The 12146-nt window shown below is 35.4% G+C and overlaps 2 long non-coding RNA genes across 2 annotated transcripts; one reads left to right on the top strand and one right to left on the bottom strand.

Moving 5' to 3' along the window:
- Nucleotides 1–1798: 1798 nt before the first annotated feature.
- LOC126623123 (uncharacterized) lies at nucleotides 1799–10095 on the top strand. Its single transcript, XR_007623630.1, has 2 exons — nucleotides 1799–1917; nucleotides 9906–10095. It is a non-coding gene; the product is annotated as an uncharacterized LOC126623123 (long non-coding RNA).
- LOC126623122 (uncharacterized) lies at nucleotides 3145–11441 on the bottom strand. Its single transcript, XR_007623629.1, has 2 exons — nucleotides 11314–11441; nucleotides 3145–3303 (listed from the first exon to the last, which is right to left on the bottom strand). It is a non-coding gene; the product is annotated as an uncharacterized LOC126623122 (long non-coding RNA).
- Between the last annotated feature and the right edge of the window lie 705 nt (nucleotides 11442–12146).

Here is a 12146-nt window from a genome sequence, read left to right as displayed (position 1 = left end):
GGAAAATCAATAGGACATTCGTGTGCTACTTTGTAGTGTGCTTTTAATCCTATCATATAAGCTAACGGAATTGTTTTGTGTCTGTTAAACTTTTCAAAAAAATATACAGATTGGGGAATCTTTGTCGAACACGGGAGGCATATATTAATATATGTGTTAATCAATGGTATTACACAGTACTCACAGGTAATGCAATATACATGCCATGCAGATTGTAAAACATGGTGGCAAGAAAATTGGGGTTCAGTGGAGGTGTCTTAATTCAGGTCTTCTATTAGGAGTCAAGTTGTAGGTTTTGGAACTCTTGTATGCATATCGTCTCTGCCTCTGTGTGTGTGATAAAGAGTTTAAGCTGGATAATTGCATTTATGTGTACTCAAATCTTTAAATTCAATCTCCATGAATGTGATTGTGTTTTCATATTTTATTTTGTGTTTGTTCAACATTAACGATGCACCTTTTCTTTCGTTCATTCCAGTTTGAAAATCACTTTCACTTGTTACCCATAGGTTGGGAGTCGTATAAACATTTTTTTTGTCAAACAGCAAAGCTTCACAAGGCTAAATGTTCCTTCTCCCATCAAGGAACTTCCTAAATGTCAAGAATGAACACTATTGATTGAGAAAATTATTACAAAAGGCACTAAGATTTATATGTAAAATTAGATTCCCATATTATATTGGTGATTAAAAATATGAATTTTCAGCTGCCTTCACCTTCACGTGATAAAAGCAGCAGAAACTTGCTAATTTCTTGATAATTTTTGTTTGGGAGAAAGGGAAGCTAGAAAGCATTTTCTGTTTTCCTCTTTCTGTGATCGGCAGCAGCAGAACGCAGGGCAGAGGGTAGGAGGACTTTTGCCTTTGTTTTGTCTTTTCTCAATAATAAAAACCAAAGGTATCCATAATAATTTTAACTTAGTCGGTGTAGTTTTTGTTCATAAGGCCAAATATATATATACACACAAAAAATGCATTTCAAAACTTTGAGGCAAAAATAACCCATGTGGGCTACATGCTATGTCATGTTTGGACTTGAGCACAATATAATTTTGTAGAAAGTAGTCGTTGTATTGACCTTAATTTAAATTTTTAAATAAAAAAGAAGATAAATAGAGAACCGTTAAATAGAAAAATTCACATACTGTGTGTATTCAAATTCAATCATATCCTGAAGGAATTAACAACGAATCGTCCATTTTAGAAGGAAATAAAAAAAGAATCCTCAATTTTGGTCGTACGAAATTTGATTGTCCTTCGTGCTATCACATTAATTCATCATGCTAAATAGCATTTTCTTTTCCTCTTCTTTTTTAGATTTCACCATATATCAAAGTGACAGATACACTTAAGTTGCACAACAATTACAGGCAACCAACCTTCCTTTACTGTGGTCGAGAAAGGTCCATGCATGGAGGACACTAAAAGACCGTCGGTTCATACGAATGTGGAAAATTATCAATTGTTTTTCATTTTTGCAGAGAGGAGTTTGGCCTTGGATGATGATAGTGTAGGTACTAGGTAGCAGCTTAATGTTTGTCATGTTATAACTTTGTCCGGATTTCTATATCTGCCTTTGAAATTAGCATTGTCTGGACTTCTATAAATAAGCAAGCTCCTCCATCAGTATCTCATATCTTCAGCAAGCGTATTAATAAGCTCTCTCCTCATTTGCCTTACTTGTTGGTGACCTTCCCCGACTCCTCAGCTACAAAGGCTTTGCCTTTCTCTTCGTTTTTAACAAAAATTTGGTTACTTACCTTTAGAACCCATACTCATTTACATTTTTTTTCCAGGTTTTACTTAGACAAACGATAGTCACCACCATCTCTGTCTCCATCTTCGACTCCTCAGGTACATAGTAAATGTGTTTATTGTTTCTCGTTCATCATTTGCTTTCTTAATGGTTATGTTTTAAGTCTATCCTTTGCTTAGTTAATGGATGGTTGGGATGATCGGTTTATGGGCTTTGGGTAATTCTGGGTTTGCCATATGCATTACTTCTAGATGATCAAAATTATGTAATGATGTATTCAAACTTTTTTACTTTCCTAAATGATTTATATTATGAACTCAAAGTTAGATGCTCCCACTGATTTACGAACTCAAGTTGTATTCTTTTTCTCATCTTTTTGAGTTTGATTGAATATGTTCTCTATTTATTTATGGGTGTGTAAGTTAGAGATCTAGCACCAAAGTTCATTCCAAACTCAAAAACTCTTTTTTTTTGGGTTGCTAATATTTTTTATTTTGTAATTTTAATTAAGTATATAAATTGGAAACTGCACAGAGGCAGAATGCAGTATGTGTCGGCGAAAAAAGCTTTTATTTCGCAATCACACCTTCACATGCACCACACCATGCAAGCAGTGGAGGCCACCTAGGAAGGAAAAGTTTTATTAATTTCAACCAAATAGAAACTACCCTTTTTCTTTTGGTTTTTGATCATTTTGTTATATGGTGATGTCCCTGCCAGGCTTTTGATGGATAACCAAAGAGGCGGTAATCCAGCAGACAATGAACTAGTCAAACCGTGGTGGTTCCTTGTGCTACGTATTGTCCTACACGTTCTTGGGTTGGGATACATTTTGAAGCCTGATTGAAAATGTTATTTGGATTTACTTAATAAAGAAAAAAGTTGCCCATCGGTAGATTTCAAAATGTATCCCAACCCAAGAACGTGTAGGACAATACGCAGCACGAGGAACCACCACGGTTTGACTAGTTCATTGCTTGCCGGATTACCGCCTCTTTGGTTATCCATCAAAAGCCTAACAAGGACATCGCCATATAACAGAATGATCAAAAATCAAAAGAAAAAGGGTAGTTTTTATTTGGTTGAAATTAATAAAGCTTTCCTTCCTAGGTGGCCTCCACCACCTGCATGGTGTGGTGCATGTGGAGGTATGGCTGCGAAATAAAAGCTTTTTTCGCCGACACATACTACATTATGCCTCTGTGCAGTTTCTAATTTATATATTTAATTAAAATTACAAAAAAAAAGAGTTTTTGAGTTTGGAATGAACTTTGGTGCTAGATCTCTAACTTACACACCCATAAATAAATAGAGAACATATTCAATCAAACTCAAAAAGATGAGAAAAAGAATACAACTTGAGTTCGTAAATCAATGGGAGCATCCAACTTTGAGTTCATAATATAAATCATTTAGGAAAGTAAAAAAGTTTGAATACATCATTACATAATTTTGATCATCTAGAATTAATACATATGGCAAACCCAGAATTACCCAAAGCCCATAAACCGATCATCCCAACCATCCATTAACAAAGCAAATGATAGACTTAAAACAGAACCATTAAGAAAGCAAATGATGAACGAGAAACAATAAACAAGATGGGAGACAGAGATGGTGGTGGCTGTCGTTTGTCTAAGTAAAACCTTGAAAAAAAAAATGTAAATGAGTATGGGTTCTAAAGTTAAGTAAGCAAATTTTTGTTAAAAACGAAGAGAAAGGCAAACCTTTGTACCTGAGGAGTCAGGGAAGGTCACCAACAAGTAAGGCAAATGAGGAGAGAGCTTATTAAGACGCTTGCTGAAGATATGAGATACTGATGGAGGAGCTTGCTTATTTATAGAAGTCCAGACAATGCTAATTTCAAAGGCAGATATAGAAATCCGGATAAAGTTATAACATGACAAACATTAAGCTGCTACCTAGTACCTACACTATCATCATCCAAAGCCAAACTCCTCTTTGCAAAAATGGAAAACAATTGATAATTTTCCACATTCGTATGAACCGGTGGTCCTTTGGTGTCCTCCATGCATGGACCTTTCTTGACCATAGTAAAGGAAGGTTGGTTGCCTGTAATTGTTGTGCAACTTAAGTGCATCTGTCACTTTGATATATGGTGAAATTTAAAAAAGAAAATGCTATTTAGCATGATGAATTAATGTGATAGCACGAAGGACAATCAAATCTCGTACGACCAAAATTGAGGTTTTTTTTTTCTTCTAAAATGGAGGATTCGTTGCTAATTCCTTCAAGATATGATTGAATTTGAATACACATAGTATGTGAATTTTTTTATTTATCTTCATTTTTATTTAAAAAATTAAATTAAGCACAATACAACGACGACTTTCTACAAAATTATATCGTGCTCAAGTCTAAACATGACATAGCATGTAGCCCACATGGGTTATTTTTGCCTCAAAGTTTTGAAATGCATTTTTTTGTGTGTACATATATATATATTTGGCCTTAAGAACAAAAACTACACCGACTAAGTTAAAATTATTATGGATATCTTTGTTTTTTATTATTGAGAAAAGACAAAACAAAGGCAAAAGTCCTCCTACCCTCTGCCCTGCGTTCTGCTGCTGCCGATCATAGAAAATGCTTTCTAGCTTCCCTTTCTCCCAAACAAAAATTATCAAGAAATTAGCAACTTTCTGCTGCTTTTATCACGTGACGGTGAAGGCAACTGAAAATTCATATTTTTAATCACCAAATCAGGGGTATACTTGCCATTATTCACCGGTGCATGGTTAGATTATACTTCTGCTTTTCTAATGTCATTGACAGCAATTTTAAGAAGAAAAAAAACTTTTTTTTGTGGTAGGAATTCCTTTAAAATTGGGACCTACGAGTTTTTAAGATTTTCAATACCCATGTTTCCCGAAGCGACATACATTTGAGGTTCCAGATTTTTTATGAAGTTATATTACCTCAAAAAAAAAAAAATCAGTTTTTGTAAAAGCACCATAACCCCAAACTAGCCCTTAGTTGTGAAATCCTATTCTTAGATTTTACTGTTATAATTTACGTATTTGTACTATCGAGATTTTATATTATTTTTTTTGAATTTATTTGAATTTAGATTTTAATTAAACTAATTACGAAGTTTGAAGTTTGTAAATTAATTATTTAAAATTTATAGACCATTTGAGACCACAATTTATATTTTGAATAGAGCTTGATCTCATGAACGAGTAGCCGCAAACCGTTCGTGAAACGGAGCTATAACGAATAAATTATAGACGTTTTGGTTTTGGAAAAAAAAAAAAGAAAACAAAAGAAGAGGATTGGATGCTGCCAAGTGGCAGCGGAAGAGAGAAGGGGATGAAGTTGCGGAAGAGAAAAGGAGGGGAGGGTGACCAATGGGGAGGGGAAGAAAGAAGGGAAAGGAGAGTAGGAAAAAACAAAGGGGGAAACGGCTGTTCCTCCCAACCCGACCCGACCCGGTGAAAACAATGGTTTCCCATGATTTTTCCGGCCAAATTCCGGTGAATTAAGCTGTGACACCTCCTAAGAAATACTACATAACCCTCCCTTTACCTATTTCAACCCAAAAATTGGGTGAAATGAGCTTTGAAAACAATAAATACCGCACAAAGGGTGCGGCGGGTTCGTGGGGTTAATACACCAAATGTGAAGGTAACTCCAACCACCACCACTATTAATGGACTCCTAGTGAACCCAGGTACATGTCCCAAGCCTTTGTTAGGGCGGCGTAGCACCGGTGGCGACGGATCGAGAACACCTAAATTCTAGGGTTCTGGCGGTTCGTGCCCAAATTCAAGGGTTTCCCTGCCAAATTGGACTTGGCCACAGGTCTTGAACCATTTGAATTACTAAAATTAGTATTACTAGAGACTCAGTGAAGCTTTGCGGACTTGTCTCGGTGAGTGACTTTAATAACTGTGGTATGGTGATTACCCGATTCTTTATATTAATATCCTTTGTGGATATGCTATGGTTTTATAAATGTGCTTCTGTTAAAATGTGATTCTTTTATAACTGGCCATCAATCTATTTGTATTAAATGTGGTTTGCTTCATAGATTGGTAATATGTGTGGAAAAGTGATTTGAATTTCATATTGAAATGTTTTGTAAATTGAAGGCTAGTAGGGGACTATGACCCTGCTTGGTTAATCCGTGTTGGAGGGTCACTAGTGGTCCTGCTTGGTTAATCTGTGATAGGGGATCATATTATTTATGGATCATGCTTGGTTAATCCACGATAGGCGATCCTTATGACCATACATACTTAGGAGTGATCATGCTTGGTTAATCTGCGATAGGTGATCACTGCTTGGTTAATCCGCGATATAGGGGGTCATTACCTACTTAGTTATCTTGGTCCTGCTTGGTTAATCCGCGATTGGGGGTCATTACCTACTTAATTATCTTGGTCCTGCTTAGTTAATCCGCGATAGGGGACCATATTAACTAGTGGATCATGCTTGGTTAATCCGTGATAGGCGATCCTTATATCTTTGGTATGGCCACACACACACACACTTAGGGGAGATCATGCTTGGTTAATCCGCGATAGGTGATCACTGCCTAACAGATGTGTAGGAGTGACTTTGCTTGGTTAATCCGCGATAGAGGGTCACTATCTACTTGATTACTGCAGGGGTGGTTCTGCTTGGTTAAGCCGCGATGGGGGGCCACTTCTTATTTGATTACATATGTAGACTTTGACCGAACTGCGTCCATCTAGCCCTAGTTTTTAATGCACATATGAACGATGATTTTTGAGATTCTTGGTGGTTTGAATGGGAAGAGTCGTTAGATGTCTGGATGACTCCTTCGGAGTTTTCAACGACTTGATTATGATTTCATAAAACATGATTATATACTCGATGTTTATATATTGTGATCGATGGTCCATTTTTATTGGATATGGATGTCGTTATTATGATTAGTTTAGTTGATCAATGTGGCTTGAGAAGAATATTGTGCTTCGCCATTGGTTCTTTGACATATTGCATGGTATGCATTGTGATATATTATTGAGACATAGTGATTTGTGTGATGGATGTTTGAGGGTAGTGAAATGATAAACTACGAATGGCTTGATCCCTGTTTAGGGTACGTAGACAGTCTAACGAGGATGTTAGATGCAGCTATAAAGCATACGAAAAATTATTACGCAATTTGGACCTTGAGTGGTCTTATTTCATATCCTGGAGGCGGGGTATGTTAGACATACGAGTAGATAGTGACGTCACGTGTCGATTTTGGGCATAGGTTGAGATCGGGGCGTGACATTAGTCCCACCAATTTTCAAATTCTTCCCTACAAAAAGTAAAAATAAATCAAGGAGTGGATAATCATGGCTTGCCACCAGTTGTTCCCCCTTTTAATTAAATAAAATACAAGATATATTATGTGCAAAATATCCGTCTAAATCGAAATATTTGCTGATAATTGATCAGTCGATATTCTTAAAAATCGATATTTATGTTAGGGCCCAATAATTTCACCTATAAGCCTAATAATATGTCAAAGCTCAATCATTGCATGCACATCACAAGCGAAACTTAAATTCATGCATAAAGTGCGGGACGTGGGGTATGCGAGCTTACAATCATGCCACGCCAACAGAGTAATAGTTTATAAATTGAACATATATAAATCACGACAAACTCATATATATTTATTATGTCAAGCTGTAGAATAATATTAATACAGTTAAGTTACGCCAACCACACAATACGCTTAATTGGGGCCAAGCCACATAACGGGGCTTGCCGAGTGAGTCGTGGTGTGAATGGTTATGAAAGTTTATTGACCCTATATGAAATTAGAATTGTGGAAGATTTCGGATTGCTTGGGAGCATCAAAACTCAAGCCCATGATTTTAAGCTTTGCTTGAACTTTGAAATTTATTTTGCCTTTTGCTTGAAATTTGAAAAATTAAATTAACTTTGAGAGGAAATATGAATGAACGTTTTTTAATTTTATGCTTGTTCTTGTTTAGGGAGGGGGCAGTTTGTACAGGAGGCGTAGCTATTAGAGTACTACTTATTATTATTCGTAATAACTAACTATAGGTTTTTGAGTTTTCATGTGTATTGCAATTCTATTATGGGGATAGCATTTCAGCATTTGCTTCCTTGGAGGCCAGCCAGAGAACTAACTAGTATGTGTCATGTTATGTCTATATATTCTTAGCATTTGCTTGGTCTTTTTGCATATTATACCTACTTGGTGAAAGTATCGCGTTATATACATTGAAGAAAAGAATTTAGAGGTCGAGGTTTATCTATTAGGCGTTCTGAAAACATAGAAGGTGGACATGATTAGAATTAAACTAAGTAGTTTTGGCATATAAGCTAACAGAATTGGTTTGTGTCTGTTAAACTTTTCAAAAAAATATACAGATTGGGCAATCTCTGTCAAACAAGGGAGGCATATATTAATATGTGTTAATCAATGATATTACACAGTACTCACAGGTAATGTAATATACGTGGCATGCAGATTGTAAAACATGGTGGCAAGGAAATTGGGGTTCAGTGGAGGTGTCTTAGTTCAATTCTTCTGTTAGGAGTCAAGTTGCAGGTTTTGGAACTCTTGTATGCATCTCGTCTCCGCGTGATAAAGAGAGTTTAAGTTGGATAATTGCATTTATGTGTACTCAAATCTTTAAATTCAATCTCCATGAATGTGATTGTGTTTTCATATTTTATTTTGTGTTTGTTCAAACATTAACGATGCACCTTTTCTTTCGTTCATTCCAATTTGAAAATCACTTTCACTTGTTACCAATAGGTTAGTAGTCATATAAACATTTTTTTTGTCGAACAACAAAGCTTCACAAGGCTAAATGTTCCTTCTCCCATCAAGGAACTTCCTAAATGTCAAGAATGAACACTATTGATTGAGAAAATTATTATAAAATGCACTAAGATTTATATGTAAAATTAGATTCCCATAATATATTGGTGATTAAAAATATAAATTTTCAACTACCTTCACCTTCACGTGATAAAAGCAGCAGAAACTTGCTAATTTCTTGATAATTTTTGTTTGGGAGAAAAGGAAGCTAGAAAGCATTTTTTGTGATCGGCAGCAACAGAACGCAGGGCAGTAGCAACACACAAGATTGAGGGTAGGAGGACTTTTACCTTTGTTTTGTCTTTTCTCAATAATAAAAAACAAACGTATCCATAATAATTTTAACTTAGTCGGTGTAGTTTTTTTTCATAAGCCAACTATATATTTATGTTTATGTATGTACACACAAAAAATGCATTTCAAAACTTTGAGGCAAAAATAACGCATGTGGGCTACATGCTATGTCATGTTTAGACTTGAGCACAATATAATTTTGTAGAAAGTCGTCGTTGTATTGTGCTTAATTTAATTTTTTAAATAAAAATGAAGATAAATAAAAAAATTCACATACTATGTGTATTCAAATTCAATCATATCTTGAAGGAATTAGCAACGAATCCTCCATTTTAGAAGAAAAAAAAAAAGAATCCTCAATTTTGGTCGTACGAGATTTGATTGTCCTTCGTGCTATCACATTAATTCATCATGCTAAATAGCATTTTCTTTTTTAAATTTCACCATATATCAAAGTGACAGATACACTTAAGTTGCACAACAATTACAGGCTACCAACCTTCCTTTACTGTGGTCAAGAAAGGTCCATGCATGGACACCAAAGGACCGCCGATTCATACGAATGTGAAAAATTATCAATTGTTTTCCATTTTTGCAGAAAGGAGTTTGGCCTTGGATGATGATAGTGTAGGTACTAGGTAGCAGCTTAATGTTTGTCATGTTATAACTTTATCCAGATTTCTATATCTGCCTTTGAAATTAGCATTGTCTGGACTTCTATAAATAAGTAAGCTCCTCCATCAGTATCTCATATCTTCAGCAAGCGTCTTAATAAGCTCTCTCCTCATTTGCCTTACTTGTTGGTGACCTTCCCTGACTCTTCAGCTACAAAGGCTTTGCCTTTCTCTTCGTTTTTAACAAAAATTTGCTTACTTAACTTTAGAACCCATACTCATTTACATTTTTTTTTCAAGGTTTTACTTAGACAAACGACAGCCACCACCATCTCTGTCTCCCATCTTGTTTATTGTTTCTCGTTCATCATTTGCTTTCTTAATGGTTCTGTTTTAAGTCTATCATTTGCTTTGTTAATGGATGGTTGGGATGATCGGTTTATGGGCTTTGGGTAATTCTGGGTTTGCCATATGCATTAATTCTAGATGATCAAAATTATGTAATGATGTATTCAAACTTTTTTACTTTCCTAAATGATTTATATTATGAACTCAAAGTTGGATGCTCCCACTGATTTACGAACTCAAGTTGTATTCTTTTTCTCATCTTTTTGAGTTTGAATCAATATGTTCTCTATTTATTTATGGGTGTGTAAGTTAGAGATCTAGCACCAAAGTTCATTCCAAACTCAAAAACTCTTTTTTTTAGTTGCTAATATTATTTATTTTGTAATTTTAATTAAGTATATAAATTAGAAACTGCACAAAGGCATAATGCAGTATGCGTCGGTGAAAAAAACTTTTATTTCGCAGCCACACCTCCACATGCACCACACCATGCAGGCGGTGGACGCCACCTAGGAAGGAAAAGCTTTATTAATTTCAACCAAATAGAAACTACCCTTTTTCTTTTGGTTTTTGATCATTCTGTTATATGGTGATGTCCTTGTTAGGCTTTTGATGGATAACCAAAGAGGCGGTAATCCGGCGGGCAATGAACTAGTCAAACCGTGGTGGTTCCTCGTGTTGCGTATTGTCCTACACGTTCTTGGGTTGGGATACATTTTGAAATCTACCGATGGGCAACTTTTTTCTTTATTAAGTAAATCCAAATAACATTTTCAATCAGGCTTCAAAATGTATCCCAACCCAAGAACGTGTAGGACAGTACATAGCACAAGGAACCACCACGGTTTGACTAGTTCATTGTCTGCTGGATTACCGCCTCTTTGGTTATCCATCAAAAGCCTGGCAGGGACATCACCATATAACAAAATGATCAAAAACCAAAAGAAAAAGGGTAGTTTCTATTTGGTTGAAATTAATAAAACTTTTCCTTCCTAGGTGGCCTCCACTGCTTGCATGGTGTGGTGCATGTGAAGGTGTGATTGCGAAATAAAAGCTTTTTTCGCCGACACATACTGCATTCTGCCTCTGTGCAGTTTCCAATTTATATACTTAATTAAAATTACAAAATAAAAAATATTAGCAACCCAAAAAAAAAGAGTTTTTGAGTTTGGAATGAACTTTGGTGCTATATCTCTCACTTACACACCCATAAATAAATAGATAACATATTCAATCAAACTCAAAAAGATGAGAAAAAGAATACAACTTGAGTTCGTAAATCAGTGGGAGCATCCAACTTTGAGTTCATAATATAAATCATTTAGGAAAGTAAAAAAGTTTGAATACATCATTACATAATTTTGATTATCTAGAAGTAATGCATATGGCAAACCCAGAATTAACCAAAGCCCATAAACCGATCATCCCAACCATCAATTAACAAAGCAAAGGATAAACTTAAAACAGAACCATTAAGAAAGCAAATGATGAACGAGAAACAATAAACACATTTACTATGTACCTGAGGAGTCGAAGATGGAGACAGAGATGGTGGTGGCTACCGTTTGTCTAAGTAAAACCTTGAAAAAAAATGTAAATGAGTATGGGTTCTAAAGGTAAGTAAGCAATTTTTTGTTAAAAACGAAGAGAAAGGCAAAGCCTTTGTAGCTGAGGAGTCGGGGAAGGTCACAAACAAGTAAGGCAAATGAGGAGAGAGCTTATTAATACGCTTGCTGAATATATGAGATACTGATGGAGGAGCTTGCTTATTTATAGAAGTCCAGACAATGCTAATTTCAAAGGCAGATATAGAAATCTGGACAAAGTTATAACATGACAAACATTAAGCTGCTACCTAGTACCTACACTATCATCATCCAAGGCCAAACTCCTCTCTGCAAAAATGGAAAACAATTGATAATTTTCCACATTCGTATGAACCGACAGTCCTTTGGTTGCCTGTAATTGTTGTGCAACTTAAATGTATCTATCACTTTGATATATGATGAAATCTAAAAAAGAAGAGGAAAAGAAAATGATATTTAGCATGATGAATTAATGTGATAGCACGAAGGACAATCAAATCCCGTACGACCAAAATTGAGGATTCTTTTTTTTTTCTCTTTTTTTTTCTTCTAAAATGGAGGATTCGTTGCTAACTTCAGGATATGATTGAATTTGAATACACACAGTATGTGAATTTTTCTACTTAACGGTTCTCTATTTATCTTCATTTTTATTTAAAAATTTAAATTAAGCTCAATACAACGACGACTTTCTACAAAATTATA

This window comes from Malus sylvestris, chromosome 5 (genome assembly GCF_916048215.2).
Source record: "Malus sylvestris chromosome 5, drMalSylv7.2, whole genome shotgun sequence".
Lineage (NCBI taxonomy): Eukaryota > Viridiplantae > Streptophyta > Magnoliopsida > Rosales > Rosaceae > Malus > Malus sylvestris.
The sequence above is the reverse complement of the archived record's forward strand: the minus strand, read 5'-3'. Positions and strand labels throughout refer to the sequence as shown.